The 27,147-nt window shown below is 37.8% G+C and overlaps 1 long non-coding RNA gene across 2 annotated transcripts; it reads right to left on the bottom strand.

Moving 5' to 3' along the window:
* Nucleotides 1–354: 354 nt before the first annotated feature.
* On the bottom strand, nucleotides 355–27,073 carry LOC131574751 (uncharacterized). Of its 2 annotated transcripts, XR_009276570.1 has the most exons (5): nucleotides 26,984–27,073; nucleotides 7,041–7,116; nucleotides 1,361–1,540; nucleotides 1,063–1,256; nucleotides 355–427 (listed from the first exon to the last, which is right to left on the bottom strand). It is a non-coding gene; the product is annotated as an uncharacterized LOC131574751 (long non-coding RNA). The 2 variants fall into 2 exon arrangements; XR_009276569.1 differs by lacking the exon at nucleotides 355–427 and having other exon boundaries at nucleotides 948–1,256.
* Nucleotides 27,074–27,147: the final 74 nt, after the last annotated feature.

The raw sequence follows: 27,147 nt of genomic DNA, 5'->3' as shown, positions 1-27,147 counted from the left end.
ACAAAGACAAGCAGAATATGAAAAAAAGTCATGACTCCAGTGACCTTCATGTCTTTGTCCCAGAAAGGTCAGGAGTAATCAGCAAAACTTTAACTAGAGTTCAAATTCAGCTTTGCTGTCCTTAGAGGCTGGTAAAATTAAATATTCTGTTCTTATGCTCTGTAAACAGCCACAGTAATTGGTGATGTTTCCCAGCACTGGCTATGAAGATGTACTGGCATAAGCATTAATTCAGAGAGAGACAGTATTTCACATGGTATATAGCAGATACAACCAAATCTTGATTTCAGCTTGTAATGCTGGAAATCAAAATCACATTCCTTAAAATGAGATCATACCAGGATATGAGCACATACCAGATTGTCTAGGACATGACTTTGCAGTTTGTCATGCTTGTCATCTAAGGCAAAACACCTATTGTCAATATCTGGAAAAAAACCCCACTAAATGGAAAGGCATCAGGCAAGTCAAAGTCTGCAAGAATAAGCCATGTGAAAATAGAAAATACAATGAGTAATGTAGAATAGAGCTCATAGGGACTTTCTGACCTTGGCCTGGAATGCTTTGTCCCTTTCCTCCTTTTACATGTCACAAGACTTATTTATTTATTGAATATCCATTCTGATTAGAGCTGTAGGAATGACCATGTTGGATCAGACCACAAGAGACCACAACTTCCAGCATCATACTGTTAAGTGAGCAGAAGTTTAGAGAAAGTGTAAGGAACTAAGGAAGAAATAAACATATATTCTTGAGGAAATTCCCCTTCTTGCTCTTGATAATAAGGAATTGCCTTATGCCTTACTATGTAGGAAGGTATAACCTCTTCAGTAGGATTTTTAGAAACCCTGGGTTTATACCTTGGGACTTTCCTGTTGTCCACATTAATATTTTGTCAGATTTTGAATCCTGCTGAACATCTGACACAAATTATGGCCTCAGGAAACAATGCAACAGACTAATTTTGAGTGCAGTGAACACATGCGTATTTCTCAACATATTTTTATTTTGTTTATTATTTGTGTAACTACCCATTCTGATTCAAAGGTTTTTGTATAGCACCTTCTGTTTTGCATGCTTCTCTTCAGTCAGTCTTCACAATAAGGATCCAAGTGCCTGGTAGTTCTTCACTTCCCATTTGTGAACCTCCTCAGTGGGGGCTTTTGAGGGCTTGGAAACCAGCACATGTAAGTATTAAAGTCTGTAATTGATTTTTATATACCAGTGTGTATTGCTGTCAACAGGCTTCTTGAATCCTGTAAGAAACATTAAAAATAAAATGCAAGTTTCAGAATTAAGTAAAGGATCCATTAAATGCTCTCTTCTCCTCCTCCAGCAACTTAAAAATCATGGCACTTACCTTGAACTTTAAAAGGTTCCTTCCTTCTTATGCATTCAGATACTGAGTTGCATTTCCTGTGTCTTGAAACGTAATGAGAGTGGATATCCTGTGCTGCACAGCATCAGTAAAATTGCAGCTGTCAATGCGAGACACCTGCAACATCCAGTTTTAGAGCTGTTGAAATGGTGACGAGCATTTCTGAAACGTGGAATTTGGGAAGAGTGAGAGATTCTGGTGCAGGATTCAAAATCAATATCTGCATACTCTGCTTCGAGCCCTGCTGACTTCAGTGAGTGCACATGAAGTAAAATGTCATATATCATGAACAAAGGTGACAAAGCCAAGCTTTTGGGCATGCTCTACTGCTGTTAGTGTCTGCACATTCTGCAGACACATTTGGTAACCAGGACTTCCCCAGCAAAACCTTTTGTATATTGGACAATGGGAAAAGTATCTCAGCTTTTCCTTGCATGTATCTCTCTTGAAGGATACAGGGTGAGAACATCTGAAATACAGCAGGGTAAAAGTGTGAGTAGCCATAAAGGGACAGGGACAAAACACGTCCCTTTAGCCTTCCAGTTTTTATTCTGCCTTTTCTCTCTGTAGGTGATGTAGGCAATAATGAGTCAGAGTACACAAACATATATGTATATACATGTACACACGCTCTCCCTATATAAAAATATATATAATACATTTATATTGGCCCTGTTGGTTCAGAGGTAGCCACTGTAATATAAATACAACTCTGCTCAACACGTTTTCCAAAATTATTTTCAGAAAGTGATTGAGTTTTAACTAATACATCCTGTGATAAAAAGATAATAAGCTGTGTGCAATGTCATGGAAATTATATGTATCAATATAGTATGAACCAAAACAAAAAGAAAAGATGTTGTTTCACTAACATTTCTTACAATGCCTCTTATAAATAAATCACAACATCTGTAATAAGGAAAAGAATAAGATTAATTATTACTTAAAATGTCATTTCCTTTAAAATGCCAGAATGAAGTTTTTAAGATCTTACTAAGGAGAGACAGATGAAAGTTCCTAGAAATGAGATCACAAACTTTATCTGTCCTCTTTAGCTTCCTCAATTTGGAAAAAAATTTAATATTGTTGTGCATCTACAACTGCATGCAGTCTTTGCCCACTGCATTATCCTATGCTGAAAGTATGTTTATGATGAAGTTCAAATATTCACAGAGTGATAAAGATGCTCATACCTTAATGATGGCTTTAATTCTCAGGAAACTAACCATGCACTTCTTACAGTTGAGAGCTATCAATGCTAAATAATTTTGTAGTCAGTGAGCATCACATTTAGTATGGTCTAGGAAAGAAAATGTAGTCTAACCATATGTAAATATTTAGCAAAAATAAGGATTTAATTACATTACATGATTAAATTATTTTAAACCCACTCTAGGACAGGAACTTCAGTACTGGGTAATGGTTAGGTCCTAGAGTTTTGTCCTTCTCTTATCTCCAGGCACTGCAGAAACTAGAAACCATTACAACAGGACAAAAGATCACCATTACAGGGTTATTAGAAGGGGCAGGAACATCAGGAACAAGCTGGTGTTCTGTTTTTAAAAACAAATGACCTATTAATTCACAAAAACAACCCCATTACTGGAGTAACAAACTTAGTTTACGCAAATGTCCCTATCAACCTTATTCAAGCCCAAACTTGATTTAATTTGAAAAAGGAATGAATAAAGCTTAGGGTAATGGCAACCTATTAGACCATGCAGACATTAATAAGACATTTAAGAAAGTGTGCTGAGAGAGTGACATGAACATCAAAAGAGAAACCAAGAGAACGAACTGCAGAATAAAGGAGAATTTCTATCTGAAATCATACCAGAGAAGGCAGAAGGAGCATGTGCCTAACTCTAAGTGAGAGAGAATAATCACGTTAATGTCTGTTTCCCTAAATAGTTTCACTTTGTTTCTTTATTCTATTTTTACTGAATCTGATTTCTATTCAGGTTCAATTAATAATAATGAGCCTAAAATTAATTTGCATTATCATTTACAATGGATGCTTTGATCATGTATGTAGTTGGAACTATAATGCATACATTACCATATTATGCAAATTGCATTTTCAGCATCAGCTACATCTGTATATCATTTCTTCACACCACAATCCTGTGTATTGTTTCTTTGTGTACAGCCCTGTAGAGGGAGAATCTGAGGAGATACTACCAGGGGAAATACTGCTACAGGTGTGCCCTCCTCTTATGTTCTCTCTCTAAACACACAGTGTTAGCATCAGACAGGGAGAACTTTAACACAGATGGCTTGTTTGTGTCCTTTATGAAATTACTCTCCTGCTTTAAGCCCACACAGGCAAGCAAGCACGTACAAAAAGCCCAAGTACTAACACTTTCTCGTTCTTAACACAAGTGTCTCTCAAGCAGAACTTGTAACGGCTTGCAGCATAAGAAATCTGATGAGAATCCGACCTCAGATTCAGCCAAGCCAAAAAGAAAGCCAAGCCAGTACCATGATATACATAAAGATCTGATTTCTAGGTCAAACTTATGCATTTGTTACACTGAACATGCTGAGAGAAATGTTGCACATCAGTGGTTAATGGAGCCACTCAACTCTCCCTCAGCTGACTACTTTTTGCCACTGGCCAAATTTTGTATTGCAGTGAGCCGGCTCAAAGTTATTAGTAGTTTACATTTTTATACTGCCTTTCATCTTATGAAATACTCCCTTGCTTTACAAGTTGATACAGAAACCATATAATGATTGTTTAATCTGTGACAGTGCTGAAACTTTGTGGTGAAACACAGGAAGGATTTAGCAGTCTAGAATAAGAGCTGTTTTGGAGAGGAAATGAAGACTGTAGTGCCCACTTGAAACAAAGATGGGAAAATATAATTTTTAGGCTTGGCATCTGGCCAGGCCATCAGAGTTAACACGCACTACAAATATAATTACTGCAGTGGGATTTTTAATGAGCAAGGTGGTCAGAACTTTGCTTTAACATGTCAACCAAAAATGCACTTGGGTCACACCTTGCATCTTTTCATCAGACGACTCATGGGCAGACAAGCAGATAAGATCCTCTTCATTCATTTCTCTCTCTTTTAGTTAGAGCCCTAGGTAACTCAAAAATCAATTAAACAGCCAAACACTGTCAAATGAAAATTTTAGACTGCTTCCAATTTCATTAAAATCTTGCACGAAAACCTGTCCCTCCAGCCAGGCTGAGGATCATGTAAGTTTAGATTCTTCCTTCCACAGATAAATTACTTCAGAGTGGCCCTACAGGCTTGATCCTGCCTTCCAAAGGGATGAGGGTGAAATTCCTCCCATGAAGCCACTAGGCCTCCAGAAGATGATTCATTTGGCCATTTCACTGTGCTTAGCCTGTTTTACAGGAGATAAGAGCAGTGCCTGAGGAAAGAGAAGGGGATAAGTGGGACTGCCCTTTTTTCTTGCCAGCAAGCTGTTTGGTTGGATCATCCCGTCTTTTGAAACCTCTTTGCTAAGAACTGGGTCTATTTGCACTGCTATTTTCCATCCCAGGGTACACTGGGATGTGATACATGCAGGATCTTTTGGGTGACGGTATTTAGCTTGGTGTTATCTGTTGAATGACAAACACTGAGTATTGTCAGAATGAGGTATTCCTGTGAGTCCTCAGCAAAGTGTTCATCTGATTAAACTCCTAAAATTTGATAGACATTAAAAGAAGAGCATATTAATATTGTCAACAAAATTTAGTTCTTAGTCACTCAATTGCAAGCGTCAGATATTTGTTGCTCAGTAAGCAATTAAAAATGATCTGATCACCATGCATCTCTTCAAGCAGAGAACTGACAAAAACATGGGGTGAGGAAACATTTTTGGTTTATCTTCTGCATATAGGAAGATGCTGATAAGAGGGAAGAATCATTTTAGTTCTGCACAGATAAAAAGATCGCTCCAGGCAGAATAGATTAATGTACCTGTCTATACAAGCATAGAGGAAGAATGAAGAAGGGAAATAGATTAGTATTCTGCTGTACATGGGACAATCAAATATGATCTTTGGATTGGCAACTGGACTAATAATAATCACTGTAATAAAGCAGGGCCTTTATATCTATGATATGGAGTGCTAGCTAAAAGATAGCTGTTTCTTAGCAATAATGAGCTAGATTCTTCATCACTCACCACCTTGTGTAATTATTGTGGTGAGTTCAAAACAAATCCATTATGCTACCAATCAGATTTTTTTTTTCCTTTCATGTTGTGTTTTTCTCGCACAGGCAAAATGACTACTCACTATGAGTAGACAATGAGGAACCAGGCTTAATATATTTATTTTCTATGTATGAATACAGAAAATGTAAGAGACCTAACGGAAGACTGCAATAGCAAAAAGATCTGTTATTTAAAGTTTAGGTACTTAAATGTTGCCAGAGCCAACCCTGTGGTTAAACAACTCCAAGAGAGAAAGAGAAATGGATAAAAAAAAGCAATCTGGCTTCATACCAAATAATACTTTTTTTTTCTTTCATAATGATTATTATTAGCAGTTGTGTTAGTAAAAGCATGCACAACAATATTGAATAACACTAAGACAAGTAAACTGCAATGAACTTAGTATTTTAAAATTCAAAACATCTGATCAAGATGCCTCTTGAATCTGAGATAACTTTTATTGGCCACTTTTGTTTTAGTTGAATTTTTTGCTAAAGTGGCTCTTCATAGCTGAAGTGAGGATAATCAAGGTAAATTATGAAAAAAAATTAGCTATGTGGTAAAGGTCAACAGAAAGTCTTGTTAAGATCTGTTTTTTATGAAGATATCCTGTCTGTACTGTCAAAATGGATTAACATTATAACATAACGGAGCCTGTCAATTGAAAGGAAAGGCAATATTAGCACAGAGATACTTGTGACAATTAATATTAGGTTTTGGTTTAGACTGTGAAAGCAAGAAAATATCACAACCTTATTAGCTCATATCTTCATTTATATTTTTCTATCACAGGTCACAAGAAGGTGCAGAGGTGGTTTTTTTTCCTTTTTTTTCTCCTGTTGTTACCTTGTGGACAGGAATTTTAGGCTTGAGACTAGAAATTGTTAGATTTGTAACTCTATTTCTTTAAGGATAATTTTCCTGTCTAATTCTTACCACAAGCACTACACTGAGCTTTAGAGTTAATGTGGTTTTATCCACCAGAGCTGAACTGGGAATGGAAGGTGAAGGAGTTGTCCCCATGTTTCTGTAACCATCTGTTTTCCAGAGTTACTGACTATATAAATAAAAGTTACTCTGTGACCATGAACAGTCCTGGGCTCACTTGTTTGTCTTCCAGTCCAAAACTACAAATAAAACTTCCTCACAGGGAATTAGCAACAAAGGTTTAGTTATTTCCCACAATATTGTATATTCTGAGCACACCAATATATGAAAAATGTCTTAGTTAGAGCTGAACATTTCCAGGGAGTTTCACTGTTATTGTGTTAGTGGTAGCAGGATAAAGCCAGGGCAGACACCTCAGTCTTAAAAATCCTTCTAAATATTATTGTACGGTCAAGTCTCACTGGCAATTATGCCAACAGTTACCAATGACATTCTAAAGAGACTTTATCTAGGTATAAAAACCCACTCCTGCATTTCAAAACGTCGCAGGCCTTGAATTGAACAAAACAGAAGCTGGGAAAGAATGCTCACTCACCCTATGGCCATGCTCTGAAGGACTTTGATGTCCTCATGTCTGTGAGAGCTTTTACCTTCAGTGATGATTTGAATCCCTGGAAAGACATACCTGTGACTGAAGTGATCCAAGACATAAATCTGACAGGACAAAATATGGCATGCAGTATAACCCTCAATACCCTCTACATAAATTAGAAACTGTGTGAGCCCATTGAGTTTAAAGCACTTCCCACACGTTTTCAGCTCTTGCTACTTATAAACCACAGCAAATTCCAAGTATGGAAGTTTTCTGTACTCACCAGCTGCTTCTTTCTGAGTGACCACCTGAAATTGTAGAAGCGTCAAAAGCACCCTAAATGCATCACCACACTATGCCAGAAGGCTAACCAAAAAATCAGCTTTTCATCCTGCCTCAATCTGGGAAGAAGAGAGTGCAAACTGTAAGGAGGATGCCCAAGTTAGTGAGAAGTCTGATCAGTGTGTCAAGCAAGGTTTAATGTTAACAAGAACAGTCACCACACAAAATGAAACCTCACTTTTCTGGACATTTAACCGAAAAAACTGCATGAACGTGTTGGTGTCTGATCTGCAAGGGCTAGCACTTCTGTAATTTTCCAGTGACATAAAACCAGTTAGTACCAGCTGAAATACACTAGCAGCTTCAGTAATTAGTAGGCATAGCCATTTCTTGTCAGTTCTACGGGCCATATCCTCAGCTGGCGTAAATCAATGACACTCTGGGTGCTGGAACTGTATTACTTTACTCACCTTGAAATAGTTATGCATACTAATTACTGCCTTACCCATTACTGCTCTTGTCAATTCAGACACCTGATTTACACCTGGTGAGTTTGTTCCATATATTTAGAAGTTTCTGCACATTCCTTCAGGAATCTGTAGTGTCAAATAAACTTCCCAAATAAGCCAGACACATGCTTTCCGTTATCTATCAAATCGATGCTCGGTGAAGTGACACCATTGCACATAAATCATGACTGCAATTATTAAATCAAGCTGAGTCTGTATTGTGTTTCTTCTCCTGTTGAGTAGAATTAACCAAGGGAGAACAGGCACATCAGGATTGCTGGGATGGAAGAAGGAGTTAAAAGCCCCACCCAAGCTCTCACAACCTAACCTTTGGAGCATGCAGCTGATAATGCGAAACAGAACATAATGCCCCGGAGGAGATACATCTGGAGGTCAGCTCAGTCAGCTACTGTGGAACTGTTCCAACAAAGCAATCAAATATCTAGCAAAACCTATAAAAAAAAAAATCACATCTCTGGTATATAGACATCCAACCTGAGCTGGACAAGGATAGAGAAGCCTGATTTTGTTTTCATACCCCTGTCAGGCAACCTAAGAGCTGAGTTTTCTCTCCACAAACACAAAGTGTGGTTTTTAACTGCAGCTTATTAAGGCTCAGTTTGTCTAACCCAAGCATAATAAATTCATGTGTCAAGATTGAAGTTGATTGCTCATCAGAGAAAAATGAGACAAGATAATCCACTTTGCTTAAAATGTAATGCTTTAGGAATGTTACAAACTAGTGCAAATGTTTAACTCTCCATGCCTCATGGGTGGTTATATAACAGAACACCCATTCAGGGGCTGATTCTTATCTCTCAGTTGCATAAGGCCATGTCTAGACAAGGATTTGAAGGTGTGTTGTTTGAGAGTGTTCACAGAGTGGTCTAGTTGGCAGATCAGGAAGCCTCCCCCTTCCTCCCCCTACCCCGTTTCCCAAACTTTCATGTATGTGGAATGGGCGAAGTGTGGGTCCCTCTCCCTCAAGTTTTGGTTCAATTAATTTAGCAGGTGGCAGTGGTGATTTGTCCACCCTGGAGTCAGAATGTGACTTCAGAGGGTTGAGGCAGCAAAGGGATATCTCCCTGCCCACATCTGAACTAGAGCTTTCAAGAGGTCTAAGGATTTTGCCTTTTCAGCATTATTTCCATATATCCACTTTCATGCCACACAGATGACGTACATAGGTGTCCTACATAAGATGGTACTTTGCCTTTGAAAACCAGGACTAGAGATAAAGGATGAGTTTCCAGTGATGGTTAACCCTTTGACAGTATCCCCTTTACAGGAAAATCCTTCCAGTGCTGGTTTCCTCTTCCATTGTACCTACCCAGGTATAATATTTTTTCTTTATTACCCCATTTCCAATGAACTTGGCTCAGCCACCCACTCCTGCTCCACATACACCTCATGTTATTGGGAAAAGTATTCAGCAGAAAAGCAGGGAAATTTACACAAAGGTCTCTATAGCATGTGAGCTCAGTGGATAAGAATCTATCCCAACCAGTTTCTTTTAAAGCATTGCATTAAATTTCAGTCTGTGGTTCCTCCATCTCTCATTTTCCCCCTTTTCTATCAGCAGCAGCAGCATATGGCAATGGTGAGAATCCTTACAGAGATGTGCCCACCACGTGCCCATCTGTGGCTTGTTCTGTGCAATGTTATTAATCTCACAAGCAAGTTCTAAGAGCAGCAATATTTTTAACACTCGCCTTTATTCACTATTAGCATATTTCCCTTCTCTTTATTTCTTTTTTTCTTAAGCACACCTAATTTAAAATTTACTTTTGTATATTATTTTATTATTACTTTAAGTTTCAAGTGTACCTCAGAGGCTTCATGAAAAAAGTTATTTATAGCTAATACTCTACTTTAGTTCTAAAACTTATAAAGAAACATTTCCAGTCGATGAAGGTGAAAAACCATGCCCATATAAATGTAAAGTTTTTCTTCTTATAATCACCGTTAGTTAATTATGTTTTCATGTTTATAAAAAAAGAAGTAGGGGGAAAAAAAGAACTGGGTAAAGTTTAAACCACATTCAGAGGGAAATCAGGTAAGAGATCATACTGCTGATGAGAAATATGAGAAATCCTGCCCTGCTGAAATACATGGGAAGGTAATTATTTTCCAAGGGCCAGGGATTTACCCTTTGTTTTTTAAAAATTAAATGAATACAGACATGTAGGTACATATGCATACATATTTGGTTTTCTTCTGTAATAAAGTAAGAATGGCCAGGCCAGTTGTGACAGTTCTCTTTGTAATGGAGTTTTCTATATGCACACACTTTAAATCTGGTTTGATGACCAATGGTTTACAATGCCATTAGGATGGTTGAGACCATGAGGTAACTGTTAAGAAATGTGGTCTGCTGCCATATCTGGAACATATCAGCTCTCGGTAGAAATATACTTTTAATAAAGAGAAGTGCTTTAGAGGTTTCTCTCTTGATATAGGCCTAAGTTCAGCAAGCTAAGTTCAATCACGCAGCCAGCTTCTAGCCTTCCAGTACACAATAGGGTTTTAAAGTTTAAAGTTAGGTGCAATGTTTAAAGTTAGGTTAAAGTTTGAGTATGGTACTGAATAGAAGCCAGAGCGAAAACATCTTTCATTTAAGATGAAAATTCCTGCTTTAAATTTTCTTCCTTGAACTCTGGCTCCAATTTGTGAATGCAGTGGTGATGTTCAGGTTTCTGTGTGGAGCCCAGCAGGAACGTCAGCAGTTCTGCTTCACTGCCGAGTATCAATAGTGCTCAGAGATCAGAGCTCAGAGCCAGCACTTAGGAGGGGCAACCTTGTCAGTCACCACTTGACTGCTGTGCTCTGTTCTTGACCAGCCCAAGCAATTCACATCGTCCTCAAGGTAAGATGAGTGGGTGGATCATGGAAGTGTACAAACAGCCTTCAGGATAATAATTCAACTCCTCTCCTTTTACCTTGAAGCAGTATATTTCCACACACAATCAAAGTGCATAAGACAATATTCAATTTAAAGAGATGTTCAGGCTAGGACGGGTTGTATTTAAGAAGCAGAGAGCAGTCTGTATTTTATAAATAATGCAATGGCTTGTGGTTGCAAGACAAGCCCTGGATTTACAGACAAATGATGCAGAATTCCTGGCCTGTCTGCAGGCTACAGTGAGTGAAAGCCCACGACGTGACTGAGCAGATGAAGAGACAGGTATCACTGCTGAGCCTGTAGTCTCCCAGATTACAAGGGCTGCTTCTGGCCTTGCCACACAGATGTTAGTTTGGGAATGTGCTGCAGCAGAGTCTCTTCTGCCCTTGCATTAACAGGTGGGAAGAGTTGGGTTCTTGTGTGCCAGAAATGGGACAGTGACCCTGCCTCCCCAGTGAGGATTCTGTCCTCAAGACATGATACAGCCCTTCCTCTGAACTGGAATTTCAAACTTTCTGACCTCCAGCACAAGGAAAGTCAGCAGATAAACAATATATACCAGAAGACCTCTACATTAAAGATTTCTCAACTGTGTCTCTCTAATTTATGGAAATACTTAAAGGAAAAATATCACCACTTGTCACAACTTTTGTGTTCCACTTTCAATTGCAGTAGCTGACAAACACTTAAAAGTTGCTCGCTAGAAGTGAGTAACTGCTGCAGTGTAGTGCAACACTCTACAGAAAGATCACCTCAAATCTGATTCTGCCTGTCACAGTTACCAGTTATGCTGCTCATCTCATACTGGCCATGTGTCTCCAGTGTCTGTGTCCCTGAGCTGCCTATTGACATGTCAACAGATAGGACAGAAGCAAAATATGAAGAAAAAAAAATCCTACAGCAAATAACTCGGTCCATTATGTAGCTGCTAAAATATTTATGAGAGGTTTAATATGCTTTTTAAAAAAATAATAATATTAAAGAACTCATGTGTAATTAAATGTGATATGGAAACCATGCTGTTTGCTAGAGCTATTGACTTCACTGTTTCATTCTCCCAAACTTAATATAAAATTAATCATTAATTTTCAAGCCAGTAACTTTTTCACCAGTGCAAATGCTGGTTGTTTAGGTCTGAGTCAGTGAGATATTAACACCACAACAACATAGATTTATATTGTCATAAGGTCATTCAACTCAAAATGGGACTCTTTTTTAATGAAATTGCCTGTATTTTTGAGCTACATCACAGCCAAAGTGGAATGCTCAAGCTTTTTACCAGTCTCGTAGTCAATATAAATGGTCTGTTCTCTTACACTTGTCTTAGCAAATTGTGGGCCCAAATCCTCAGCAGGCACAAACAGAGCCCACAGAGCTGCACAACTTGGATCTGTGGCGGATGTAGCCCCTTCCTATAGATTTTCTGCTTGAATAAACTGTTGTGTATTGAGAATACTAGGCATAATCCAAGTTACTCTGGGGACTAGAACTCACACGAGGTTTATCTAGTATTAACAGTTATTTGACCTTTCTTGGCAGAGCAAGAAGAAAATGCTCTTTTACACACTCTTATGCAAACCTCTTAAATATTAAATGAGCTGTGCACAGAACTTTTCTTGTGTGAAGGACCAATAATACTTTGGACCTCACTTGAAATCTGGGTCACTTTGACCTTGTGTAAATGAAATCTTGCATTTCACCAATTTTTCACATGCTTGTTCTGTCTTGAGCAAAACCTCAGAATCAAATAAGCACCAGCTTCAATGTAGAGGATGATTAACTTAAGGAGTTCTTGGCTTCTTCTTCAAGAAGGTTAACATGACCTTGAATGGCAGGAGAATGTTTCGGATTTGTATTGTTGAATCTTATGTGGACTGTTGTTATAAGAAGTTCACATACGAACTTTATTTTTAAGCCGTAACAAAGAGACATTTCTCTCCCACTTCTTTTTTGAGATTATTAGTCCATCTACAAACTGAAAAGAATCAGTCAGTTGGCTCTTTTCTACCTTACTGATACTCAGCCAAATTCATGCACGTATTTCCCATTTACTTCGGCAAGAGTTTTGTCGATGGCAGTGCCGTAAATTCTACCTCCACCTTCTCTCTAATTGGCACCAACATCAAATGCTAAAGGATGTCCTTGGAAAATCAAGAAACCAGGAGGTGAAAATGCACAGCTAAATCCAGTTCTCCACTGCACATATAGCTGTCTATTAGTTTATTTTAGCCTATTCCACATCAGGCTCTGTTCTCTCCTTTTTAAAGTAATCAGTAAAAATCATGTTAACATGAATGAGGCAAAATTAGGCATATAAGTGAAAGCGAAGTCAAAGCTTATCTGACGAATTCCCACTTAGGACTTACAGCTTGACACAGTGGTCACTGAAGCATTTCTAAAGGTCATTGTCTGATATGATCTCTTCATAATTGTTAGTGAAATGAATGCATCTTTATTCTGCTCTGCTTACTAGCAATGCTTAGATAAAATGTGGATTATTCACAACTCCTTTCCTTTTGAAAATAGGCATTTTTAGTTTCTTTAAGGGAGAAATAAGGCACACCCAGTATGAATCAAACTGAAAACAATTGGTTGAGGTTTATGTGCCAGCCAAACAGTGCCATTTGCAGTTTCCAGTTGTAATTTGTACAGAAGGTCTATTTTAAACAGCAGTGCCATCAGTTTAGGGTGAAAAAAGTCTCAGAAGTTAAATCCTACTGATAATGGAAGAGTAGGAATGATTCCAAGTCATGGTAATGCCCTTAATTCTATGTCAATAGCCATTCTAACCATAGGTGCGTACTTGTAGCTCTTCCTTGAGAAAAGACATTCTCCTGTTGTGACACTGGGGAAAAGATACTTCTTGATAAAGATGCATGTAAGATCCTTTCAGCTGAAAAGTGGAAAAACAGTCAGATTCTTTCAATTCATACCTATTTAATTTCTGATAAACACCTTCTTTACATTTTTTTCTAAGCTTGTTTGTATACTGCTGAATTCCTCATTAGAGTGAAAAGAAAAGTACACATTCTTAGGCTGACTTTAAAAAAACCACCTTCTTGACCTAGATATATCAGAATGTTTAACACAGCTGATAGTCTGTGAAAATTGTTATGGATGATGTTGTTGAACATATTTATGTAAAAATAGTATTGATGAGCACAGGTTATAGCAGAGATCCCCACTGTGCACTAAAAATCTAAGATGGTCAAAGTTCTCTGTGAGAATTTTATAGGGTGCAAAAACTTCTCCTAAGAAGGGAAATACTTATACATGGAGAAAAATCAAGTGGTATAAAAGAGGAAAATTAAATAAATTATTAGAAGGGAAAGAAGACAATGGATCCATCTGGTCTATGGGAAAGCTAGGAAGAGAAATGAAAGCTCTGCAGTTTGTTTGTTCAAACTGACTAAGTTCCAAGCCAGTGAATAGATCAAGTGAAGTCATCAACACAACTCACATCCTCACAGTAAAGCATTTAAATAAGTCTATTGAAGGACTGATTAATCTTGCATGTTTCAGGTGTTCTAGTGCTCTCAAGACGAATCATCTGAAATTAAAACAGATGGGTAGATAAATCAGAGGCAGAGATCTAGGTGCAATTTTTTGTGTTTCATGATAATTTACATGTAATCAAGCTGACTTTTGAAGTTAAAGTTATTCAAATGTTCATACAAATATTCCATGTAAAAAATACATTTACAGTTTCTGTGTGGGTGTTACCCAATAAGAGTAAAATGATTTGATGAAAATGGGCCTCTTGACAGGGAGGATTCTACCAGAGTCACTGTCTGAAAGGTGATTGTTTATTTCTACTTGCAGATGTGATTTTTCAGACCAATTCTCAGGAGAAAAGTAACAGTTTTCAGAAGCAGATTCATTGTTTTCATCAATTTCTTTTTAATTCTTAAGAGAATAAACATTTGGATCTGAAAGCATGCTAGCATGACTACAAGTTTGAACAGCTTTAGGAAATTTTACCCATGTTAGCATTCTCATTTCACTACTCCAAGCCTAGTTTCTTCTTGGTCAAAAATGAAAGGAGTTTGGACATTTTGACTTGAAACCTCCAACAGTGTGTGTTGGAAGAAGCAGACCACGATTTCTACATGCAATTGGAAGGGCTAACTTTTCTGTAACCAATATTAATTTCATTTGCCTGCAAGCAGTGTAAAGATGAACTATTTATGAGCATTCCTTCATTGAAAGAATAGCTAGCAGCTTTCAGTTTGAAAACAAAGGTTTTGTTGGGTTACTTTTTAAGAAAGTGTGTATTCTGATTCTGCACCAATAAAGATCATGTGGATCTTTTAGGAGAGTAATTCACATGGTTAAGCCAGTTAGCAGCTGTTTGGATTTTGTGATTTTTTTTGTCACAGCCAGTAGCTGAGACAGCAAAACTGTCTCTGTCTTTTTTTTTTCCATCTTCCACCAGATGGAATAAGGCTGGGTACATGCACACAGGTGCTCACAGGTGGCTGCTTGGGGATGCTTTTCTGGAGTGAAGTATCAAAGGTATGAGTGGATGTGTGACTGGGGCCTAAAGGATTCTGGGAGCTCTCATTTGAATGAAAAATGATATATCTTACACAGCTCTTTTCTCAGAAGTTCCTCATTTTCTCTAGCTCTAACATGTAAAAGCTCCAGCTGCTTTAACACTCTCACTTTTGGTTATTAGGAAGGCTGTAATCCAGAAATAATCCAGCTGAGCACAGAACTTTTTTTCCAAAAGTAGGCAGGGGTTTGTTTAAAAGAAACAGAAAAAGGAGCAAAGAGATGGGGCATTAATGAATGGCACAATGGGCCACTGATACTGCCCTGCAGAAACAAAGGGCTCTGTGCAAGAATTCCCTCCTTTAACATGTGATAGACCTTCTGACCTGGGATCACAATGGCTCACAGACAGAAACAAGGGAGGAAGCAAGAAATCTCGTCATTTCTTTTCCCCGTGGGATAAACAACATTTTTATTCTACCTTTAACCCTGGCGGGAGACACCACCACTTAGCAAACAAATCTATATTAAGTGCACTTGCTGGAATTATTTACAGCATCATTTGTTCCAGAAAATGACACTAATAATATATTGCTGAAATCAGAAAATTGAATTTGACATGAATATAGCCTTCTGAGTTGTAAAAAACATCTTTCGTTAATCAGCATCCCTTATTAAGGAATTCCCTGTTTTCCTGTCCCCAACGAGAGGGAAAATACCATTGTTTTCCTACAATATCCTTTTTTGACTCACAGACAAGCTACTTTTGGCACTCTGGCTTTAACCATATGTGATTCTACACAAAGCAATTCTCCTGCACCTTCACAATGTATTTCTGAGAAAAGCAAAAGCTCCTCTCCACTTTTCAGGGATAACTTTGCAGGAATAAGGATTCATAGGCACAGCTTTCAGCAATGGAGAACACTCTGCAGGTGTTTACTTCTCGTAGCAAATAATATTACTTGTTAACCAATGAAAATGGAAATTGTCACATCAAAATGTGTGGGTCTTTTTCAGAGTACCCTCAGAATTAATGTTTTCTGGTTGCTTCTTCCTCCAGTTTCCACATATGCCTGTGTAACTTAACTTTCATGTAATCTGTCAGGAGTTTATTCAGGAAATAGAGATGTCCTGCTGGCCAAATCTGTTTTTGTAATGGTAACCCTGCAGGTTGTATGCTACTAGCACTGTTTTAATGCCAAGAAGTTCCTGCATTAAATGGGGGAGGTTAAAAGTCAGTCTTGCCTTGCAGCTGCTTTTAGTGAGCTTTGGCAAAGGTTCACCAGTCTGTCCATAAATGTACGGTGTCATTGCTATATAGGAACATTAATCAATGTTATCTGCTGCAGAACTGTCTTGCACTGTGATTTTGACAGGAACTGCAGACAGGATCACATGTTCCCATTATTTCTTATATTTTTAGTAAAGCAGCTGTAAATACTACTTTATTTTAAGAGTTAATTTGAACAATGAGTATTCTTTCAGCAGAGTGTAAGAAAATGACCCTGATTATACTTCGTCTCCAGAAATTCCTTTTATGAATAGTATAAGGTGATATCAATTATCACTCTCTGTTTTGGAAGGGTTCGATTGTTTTGTTATTTAAATAATGTCCAGCTGCAGTAAGAGTTTCTTAAGATTTACAGTCACAAGGAGATAAAATATACAACAGTGTATGCTTTTTGTGTATGGTAGTTTTACAGAAGACTGTGCTTTCCCACTGCAGAATGGAGATAACACAAGATAAACATGAGAATTTTTAACAAGAAAAGAAAGTCAGTGGCGATTTTCAGGTCTATGCTTTTAACTCATGACAAATATTCTTTCTATCTACTGTCTCACTTAAATGCTTGGATGCACCTCAGGAAAACTCCAGTTATCCTCATGGATAGAGGAGCCCAGGGGTCCTGATATAGACAGCTTGAGCAGCACCTTGCTGATACCTAAAGCAGCCAAGTGAAGTCACCCACCCAAGCTGTCACTTTTTTGAGAGTGAGAGGAAGAGAAAAGGTTTCCTCTGGAGCTATATTTACCTCATGTTTCTAAGAAAGCTATAGTAGAATGTCATGTTCAGCAGGTGGCAGGATATAGTGTGAGTATAAATGGACACAGTTTTCAGACTATGGGGAGCTAAAGTCCTGTGTCCATTGGAGGATGTATGGTTGCTGAGATACAGAAATGATAAAGGACATAGTAATGTAGATGGAGAAATTAGACAATCTGCTATGTCTTTGAAGTAGACATAATTTTGTGCCATCATCTGAACACCCAGGTTCCAAAAAAGACATTTTTCTTCTTTTGTTATCTAAGGTGATCAAATATAATATTGTTTTGAAGCTTAATGTGTATCATAGCACTTGTGTGCTTGACATATATGTAGAATTTACGTATTTCTTTCCAGCCATTAAAAAACCTCCAACACTTTCAACACCTCTTCTATTCTTCTTATTCTTCTTGTTGTTATTTTTATTGATTCACTCCTGTCATCTTCTAAACCAGTTCTTCAGTAATGTTGGTTGTTGGTTGTGTATAAACTGATAGTCCCTGATATGAGCAACTTATATTTTAATTGGATGGTTCCTCTCTGGTGAAAAAAAACTACATTTATGCTCTAACATCACCATTCTTCTTTTAGCTCACCAGTACCATCCTACTAAGTGGGACTACGACATGCCAAAATGATTTTCAGATAGTGCTGAATCAGCCATTCCTCCTCAACAGCCATTCTTGCAGCAGAACCAACCTGCATGATGCCAGCAGCCTGACTTTTTTCCTCAGGATTTGGAAAGCCACACAGGTTAGGGCAAGTCCTGCTGCTTCTTTAGACAAGGTGAAAAACTAGAACCACATTCAACAGCAAAGTAAGAGCAGAGAAATCCAGTCAAGGAGGAGTTAAGAGATGGGAGACCTGACTGCAGCTGGTGCTCACTGAAACTTCAGCTTGAAGAGGGAAAATTATGTGTTAGGTTCAGCTTGTACCTTAATCCAGTGAAAATAGTATTTAGCCTGTATGGATGCAGAAAGGAGAGGTTCTTGTGTTCTGGAAACCTTTCATAAAGAAACTTATGCCCTTGAAAATAAAAGGGAACTCAAGCCTCTGTCCTTCAATATCGACCTCTTTCCATTGCAGATGACAGTGAGCCCTCCTTGTTTTGTGTTCTGTAACAGAACTCAATTACATGTAAGGAAAATAGATCTGTTTTCAAAATTAAATGTATTACCTGTAATAAGAAGCTTTCTGTTCTTTGAGTAGAGAAAGATAATAGATTCTTCTAATTTCCTGTTCCTTGTTGAGGCCACAGTTTAATAGTGCTGTCTGGTTGGGGCAGAACAAAAGGTTAAGCCTTCCTCAGTGTCTCTCTGTTCTTGTGAAGAGACCAAAAATTGGTGCTGCTTTTGGATGAAAATGTTGCAAATGAGGTTTTGCCAGAGAACATATCTTAACTTAAGCTTAATCTCTAGAACGAAGGATCTGCTGCCCCGTTTTGCCTCCTCATAACCTGTTTTACAATCTTCTTATAATAGAAATTTAATTTTGAAAGGTTTTTCTGGCCACATCATCATACTCTTTGTTCCTAATTCATTCTACTGTTTATTCTTAATTTGCTTCATCAGTCTTGCCATGAATCAGGAATTACTATTGCACCAATCTGTGTGGTCCTAATTATAAAGACAGGACAGTGATTAGGCATTTGTCCCTGTGATATATATTATGCTGTATTAAGCATCTCAGAGAAATACATTAATCTTAACTGGTTGAAATAATGGTTCTGACACCTATCAATGCAACTTTGCTACATTTTTAAATAAAAAACAAAGATAACTGGTCTTAGCAGTGTTTTTGTTAGCCATACAATCATGATGCTAATTTGAAGCTGATTATAAACTTTTTTGACTGAACAAAAGCTGAAATTTGCTGACCAAAAAAGGATGTGTTTTTACGTGTAGGGCTGACCCAGTCAAGAAAAGAAATAAATGGGAAGATGACCTAGTGCAAACATTTATCATGTCCTCAGATGACACCTCAACATTTCCTATACCAAAAGTTTCCTAACCTTCATAGATACCAGTATTTAGCAAATTAAATATTTAATCTTTCAATTGTGGAAGAACATGGGGCATAGCAAGTACAACTCATTCTACTCGTACTTGCTGAAAGTTATCTCCTGCAAAGGATTAGCTGCTGCATTCAACAATAACGAAGCTCTTGTTTTCAAATAAAGAGGTTAATTGGCTTTGTACAAAATATGCTTATATAGCACATATTGCTAATATTGCTTTTGTGAAGGCTCATTGCAAAGGAATCTAAAATTGTCTTTTATTGCCATTTTTACGATAATCTGTCCTTGACCAAAAATTATACTTAGAGAGCCCAAGCTAGCATGTCATTACAGCTGCTTAACTGGTCACTGGAAACCTCAGTGGGTCTGTTGTTACACTCCAATTGTGTTTCCAGGCCTGGGCCTTTGAGTTGCTTCTTCCTTCTTTTTTTTGTGTTTTTTTTCTGTCATTAGTGTCATGGCAGCACTGATGATCTTCCACTTGCTTAGACTGTGAGCACAACAGATTATAAATGGGTTTCTAATTCTCATTGATTAAAAAAGTTTCTGCGTCAGTTTAAGATGTGTATGTCTCATTATGTACCCATGTAAAATCTAAATAAAGACACACATTATACATCTGCTTGCCAACAGAGAAACACACACTTGCACTTCTATTTAATATTTCATGAGTACACATATGTGATATGATCCTTTTGACAAAGACTTTAACAGTTTTGACACTGAGATGGTGGTCTCTGCCTATATATGTTCTCTTTCCACCATATGTCTCTGCAGGCACATAAAAGCTTGGCTTGACAGAGAGTTGGCTGTAACTGTTCTATATTTTTCTGAAAAATTGTCCTAGAATTTGTCCATGTCAATAAAATGAACTATGTTTACAAAAATACATCTTTCTCATGCAAATTTTATCAGTGATCATGGATCTTTCTAAGTACTCTGTTCCCACTCAAAACTCAAGAGTTTTGAGAAATTCTAGTCTGCAGAAATTTTTCTTGACTCTAACTCCTCTGTTTTTGTTCCTAATTTTCATCTTAATTCTGATGGGTTTTAGGTTTCCCTAATTAATGTGCTATTATGTGTCATCCAACTATTTTTCTAGATTATGTCTTGGATGAATTCTTAGTGATACCTTTTTATAGTGATATAAATACCTTTTTTTTTTAGTGATACTGGTTTTAATTAATTTCAAAGAATGTTAGGTTGCTGATGGTAAATAATGTATATTCTCTCAAGTTTGTCTCCAGTGCCATACGATGAATAGTAATGAAGTGTTAATTTTATTTTGTCTGTACATAACTGTATTACTGCAAAAATCTCAAAAAAAAAAAAAAAAGGTAGAACCTCATTTAGACAGTTGAAGAATGAGCAACATCAGAGTTCTTCAAGCATTAGATTTGTCACTGGTGATAACTATACCTTTCTCTCATAGTCTATGAAACTTTCAGGGCAACCTCCACATATGTCAGATTAAAGTCACAGGCATTGTGAAATTTTATCAACAGCAAACATGGGCCAGATTCTCAGTGTATCAAGACTTCTCGCAGCTCTATCTATGCTAATGAAGATTTTCAGCTCACAGCAGCCACAGGTCTTGCCTGTTTCTTCCTGCATGATGATATTTCACAGTTATTAGATTTTATAGAATTAGCTATTCTAATTTTAGCTTCTCGTGTACCTAGATCCATCCTTCCAACAAATAAAAGAGGAATGAAAGAAGAGATTAAAAATGTTTAACTAGTGAGTGCTGCAGAGTAGGCAATAATGTTTAATTGTCATTATTCCTGCTGGTTTCATCCCAGGTTGGTAGGGAAGTGTGGATGTTGTTGGAAACATCTGTATGACCAGCTTGCTCTCTGACTTTCTATGTAGTTGTGTCTAAAGGGCAACTCAGACTCTATAAACCCAGAGGGCAGCCAAAACCATTTTCTTTAGCCAGTCACGGTGTGGACATGGATTAAAGGATATGTGTGTGGATATGGCTTAAGCACCCTAGGTCTTTCTTTCTGGCAAAACTCCAGTGAGGTAGATGTCTCTCCTCTGTTTACCTACAGTCAGGATCTGTCTTGGCTGGTTAAAGTTCAAGATTTCTCTCTCATTTAAGGCCAGAATTATTTTTATCGCATGAATTTCCTTTTGAAACCATCTTGGAAAAAAGTGAGAAGTAGATCCAAGTTTTTCCTCTAAGTGTATCCTGTCAACAAAGACCCTGGAGTTCAATGGTAGAAGGACTGAGACCCTAGGTCAATAAAAAATACATTAGCAAACAACTTAACCAGCTTAGCTGATCCTTTAAAAAAATGCTTTGCACTTAGTAAGAAGCACATTATTTCTAAATAAATTAGAACCAGAACAGAAAGGGATATTTACTGCTACATAAAAGGAGAAAATGAACTGAAAGGGCAATACGCTGTACTAAGACTATTTGAATATATGCATTTTTAATGACAGTTCTAAACCAGCAACTGTTCAATTAAATACAATCTGTCATGGTGGGGATAGAAGGACACAATCATGCTAAAGAAAGACATTTCATAACAAATGGTAACTTATCACTGGCTTGAAATGTGTGTGTGTGGTGTTTAAATAACATTAGACAATTATAGAAATTTAAAAATTATGAGCTTGTAAGTGGACTTTCTTTCAATTTTCCTTCCTTTTTAGGCTGTTTCTGCAATGCAGAACACATATTTTCCTTTATTTGCCCTTTCAATTCCTGGAGAATATTTGTCTTTGTGGAAGTTAAGCAATACAGTTATATTTTCTTACAGTTCACCAGTAATTCCAGCTGAGAGCAACTCCTATGCTATTCAGATATTTAGGGCTTAATGTTATTTTACCTGCTCAAAACTCCATCAGCACTGCACATTTGTGCAGCATTACACTGCATAGTGCAGTACATTGCCTTCACACCTTGTGGTCAGTTAGTACTCACTGTATAAACAGTGCTGCTCACGTGAAGAAGTCATAAAGTTTCATAAAGGCATTGCAATCTAAAAATCACTAAGCAAAGTTCAAAGAAGCAAAGATAGCAAGGAGTGTAGGGGTAAAAATAAAAGACCATGATGTTCCTAAGAGCTAAGGACATCATGTATGTCAAGGAGGATTATATTACATGTTCCAGAAATTAAGAAGAATTGGCATTCAATAGAAAATGGAATCAGGGAAGAGAAACCTTTTCTGGGGCATATTCTTATGAGTACACAAGAGCAAAACCCCATTATACCTACTTACCATTTTTCTGCAATTTGGAATGTGTCTATCATTAGCAAAACCAGCCAGCTTAATCACATTAGAACAAAGCTTTTGGGGGACATTTAAGTCTTCATATCTCTCAAGTGTCCTGATTTAATTGGGACATCCTGAACTTTCACAGTAAATCAGAATTCCAGCTGTCCTCGAACCAGCAGGCAAATTTTCACTTTACCTTATTCTCCCCCTATGCTGGCACTTTCCAGAGGGTAAACAGAGGTCTGATAAGACAGGGACACAGAAATGTCAGATGTCACTCTATTTAAATACAAAGGCATTTTAAGGTTGGTTACTTGGGCAGAACTGCTTGTGCATATAAATTGCCAGTTCCAGTGGATTAAAAGCAAGAAAAATACTGTTTGGATTAATATATATGCAATTCAATTACACTTTCACTTTAAAACCACTCTAGGAGCTCCTGTTTTCCATGCTTTGTGCTTGGAAACAATGCTGATTTAACATGCCAAGTCCATTTACTTCTTGTCTAATTTCAATGATTATTTGTATGAAACTTACTGAGAATTTTTTATTGACTTTTTTTCATTAGAAAGTGCCTAGTCATAGAAATTTCTGCCAAGAAGTATCTGTTTCAATGACAGCTTATTCAGGAAACATTTCTCAACTTATGGTGGGGAGGAATATTTGGTCAAGAGTAGAAATAGAGCTTAGAGTAACACAGCAGAGTGTGGAACCTTAGCACACAGAATATAGAACCTTTCCACTCCAAGCATTTCACTCTAGGGTTTCTTATATTTTAAAAGAGGACTTTCACAGCACTGGCAGTTATGAGGCATTCCTGTAATTTTCTATGGACTATCATTCAAATACAGTCTTAAATTACACACAAACATATAAAAAAATATTTTTAGGAAGAGAAATCCATTTTCATGCAGCTACTGAGGATTTTTAGCTGTGAGATTGACTTGTGTGTTCAGGGGAAGCCCCTGTGGTTGAGTACTGCCACCTTTTAACAATGTACCTCTTGGCAAAAGCACTCACAACCCTGGAGCATGGAAATCCAACTCCAGTACAACACAAGCAGTAGATGTGAAATACAAAGTGGAGTAGCAACAAATGGCAATAAATAAATATAGATATTTAGTGTGGAAACCTAGCCAGGGGAGTTCATCTGTTGTTAATACACTGAAAATTCTTTGTGAATGTTTCTTGTGACCGATCATACTTCTCTTAAGTTACACCCCACTTGGTCATTTTTCAACTGCACCAAGGATCACAGCAGCTCTTTACTTCTTGCTTTATGTAAGCAGGAAGAGCTAGAGAAGCTCTGAGAGAGGTCAGTCATGTCCCAGACATTTGGGAAGTGCCCACCCAGCTCGGTTTCACTGCAGTATTTGTGCAGCCTCTCAGAGCCTGGCATTGTTTCCAGGCTGCAGAGCTGTCACCCAGGAGCAGCTGCTTCTTTCCCTCCAGCTGCAGCACTATAAACATGCACATGTCCAGAAGAGCTGGAGCTGCTGCCTACAGGGGGTTGTGCCTCTTTGCAGCCACCTGCAGAGCAGGATGAGGTGCCAGGAGGATCATAAACCCTGGAGGAGGGAGCCTGCCCTGCCCTGTCACAATTTCCAGCCATGAGATCCAGTGCACTCCAAGGATGGGACAGGAGAAACAGGGCAGAGAGGAAAGGGGGGCACATTTTAGCAGTCAAACCCATTAGTGCAGTAGTTTTAATTGTTCTGTAGAATCCTTGGAAGGAGCTTTTTGAGAGCCCCAAATGAGAATTTACTTTGTATCTAGTGGGAATTCTGCTGCTGAGAATGCTGAAAGCACACAGTGAAAGCAATGTTGGGACTCTACATGTTGGTCTTGTTTGTAGGGTGCTAGAACTCAGTTTAAAATATACAGTTTCTGCCTCTCAGAAAATAATTCTTCAGTGGATAAATTTTTAAAGCACCTCTGTTTAGGTGGGTATTTAGGAGGCCTTCTCTAGGCAATGAAGATTCTCCTCTATCTGTCTTTGCTCTATCTATGGAATTGCATTCTCCTGTTTTCTCAAGTCTACTCTTCTTCTGCTACTTTTACTCTATGGTTAAATGTTTGTACTTTGCTGTTTAACTTTCCTCATAAAACACTTTAAATTTTTTAGTTTGGGATGTAAGGTTATATACTTCATTATTTTTTTTATCTTCAGTGATCAAACAGGCAGGTGTAATATTTGTTGTAGATTATATTGCATTTTCTTTGCTTACAATTCTTTTTGTATTAAATATTCAATGTCATGATGCATTTTACTAATTAGCTCAAAGGTACCACAGGCACTAATTATATCACATCCATTATTGATGTCTCATTGGATGATCTAAAAGTAGAAATCTGTATCTTTCCTGATGTTCTTCACAAAGCTGTGAAGAACCCAAATCAGTCATCCTTTTGTTAACTTAAATAATAGTATTTATTTGTCTTGTCTGTTTGGATCTGTATAACTTGATTCTTTCTGCCTTTTACCCTTTCAGCTTTATGACTTTATTTTTCAGAGTTTTTAAGATAAGTAATATAAGAAATCCTAGTAGCAAAAGTGGTAATTGATAAATTTGATCATGTTGTCCTGAGTTTTAGGAAGGCATTGAATATAAGGTTGTATTTTCACTGGGAAGTAAAAAAAAACAACCCACAGAACCTCCACAGTATAAATATCTTTGTTTTTCATTGGAATCACATTTTCTTAGATTTCAGTAGCTGGCCATGGTATTTCTGAACTGCTCAAGATAATGTGGCACATTATCTACAGACCATAGAGGTGCAGCCTCCACTTGGAGAGATAAGACTGTGCCACCTGGCTCTCAACTATACAAACTATGGTCTATAATCACACTGGAAGTCAAAAAAATGTAAGTTAAGGCTGTCTACTTTATGTATAAACATCGAACTTACTGTTGAATTTAGATTTTTGATTCAATGAGGAAGCAACATCATCACCCATTGAATCTTAGCAGGAAAGAAGAACTGGGTCCTGATGATCCTACAGATCAGTGACTTTCCCTTCAACACGGTGGATATTAATAGGCATTTGTCTGTGTCTAAAGAATAAGCTTTTAGTAAATTTCCTGGCTGGATTTCTGTGGAAGTCTTGAAGAAAAATGTGTGATTGTGGCAGTTCTTCACCCTCTGAACATGATGGTACCAAACTCCATGTGTGCAGTGAATCCTCCCTTTCCTCAGAGAGAGATACTCACTTTCAGCAGCTTAAAAAGCTTCATTTGATCTTAGTAAATGTCTTGCAGGATGCAGTAGCATGAGTCCTCTTAAGAGCAGGGCAGGGTAGGGAGTACAGAGGGTTTCAGCAAGAAATCCTTGATGTTGATAGAGGAGTTCTTCCTCTTTGTTGGACCTGAATTGTGCCTCCAAACTATAGCTGGAATGGATTAATCCTGACCTTTCTTAAAAGCTCGATTGATTTTCTTTATATCAGGAATATGTGTACAGCAAGGAATGGTTATTGCTACAATCTAGTTCCAAAATTGTAGTTTGGGATCAATTAGTAGGTCATGAAGAGTTTCTGGAAGGATGTGGCTCAGCACAGCTTCCTAGTAAAGCATAATGTCTGTATTCCAAAGGTGTGAGTGCCCTCCTGCTCCCTGGCAATAAAATATCCACTTCACATGGCCTATGTCAAATAGCTGTTTATTACAGTGGCACTTTCCTCTACTAAACCTGAGACAATCAATCTTCTGGGTTTTAAAAGCCTTCATTTTTTAATTAACATTAGTGCCAATCTACCTGGAAGAAATGTGGAATTTTCCTTGCCATTTAATCTGATGTGATGTTCACAGTGTAAAAACCAAACAGCAAGTATTCTGCAAGTTCTTAGAACACAGGATTTGTCCCTGACCAATACAGTAAAATGAGACTTTGAAAATGGATGGGGAGGGATATTACATTCTAAACTTTCTCTTTCCTTTGAAAGGAAAATAAAAAAAGCCCAAGCAAAAACCAAAAAAACAAAAACACAATCAAACAAAAAACCCACCAAAACCAAAAAAACACCAAAAGTGTGTGTAGTTGTTTTTTCCCCTCCAGACCAAGATTATTTGCACAACTGTGCTGAAAGATATAATTCAGGCAAGTCACATTATTCACAAGCTAGAAATGACACTTTTCCTGAGCACTGTAGGAAGAGCAGGCTTTCATCTGCAGCCTGCTATTTATTTCTATAATCCACACAAGAAACAGCCATCACCCAGCTCTCTGAAAAGTGCCTTAGCAAGGCATACAAGACACACTAAAAAAGAAGGAATTGCTGCTGCTTTCCTGGGGAATATGCCACCCTTTACAGGACACAATCATGTGATATGATAATGATGCAGCTTATCTGAGACAGTCAGTTTAATGTATTCTATTCATCTCTTTGAGGTGTCAGTCTTTAAATCTAATGGTGCCAGTCAAGTTTAGGCATGTTCTACAGCAAGGTTTCATTCAGAGTCGGCCTACCTGAACAATACAAGAGGGAAAGATTCAGCATGGACTTGGCACAGCTTCTCAATATCTCTGTCTCTTCCCCAGCTTGGTTCCACCCTTTTGCTGCAAAGCCCTCAGCAAGAGGGAATGCCCTTTGACCAGACAGTAAAACAGCAATGAGGAAGCACAGTCCTTGC

Source organism: Poecile atricapillus, chromosome 1, assembly GCF_030490865.1.
Source record: "Poecile atricapillus isolate bPoeAtr1 chromosome 1, bPoeAtr1.hap1, whole genome shotgun sequence".
Taxonomy (NCBI): Eukaryota; Metazoa; Chordata; class Aves; order Passeriformes; family Paridae; genus Poecile; species Poecile atricapillus.
This window is presented reverse-complemented; position numbering and strand designations above follow the sequence as displayed.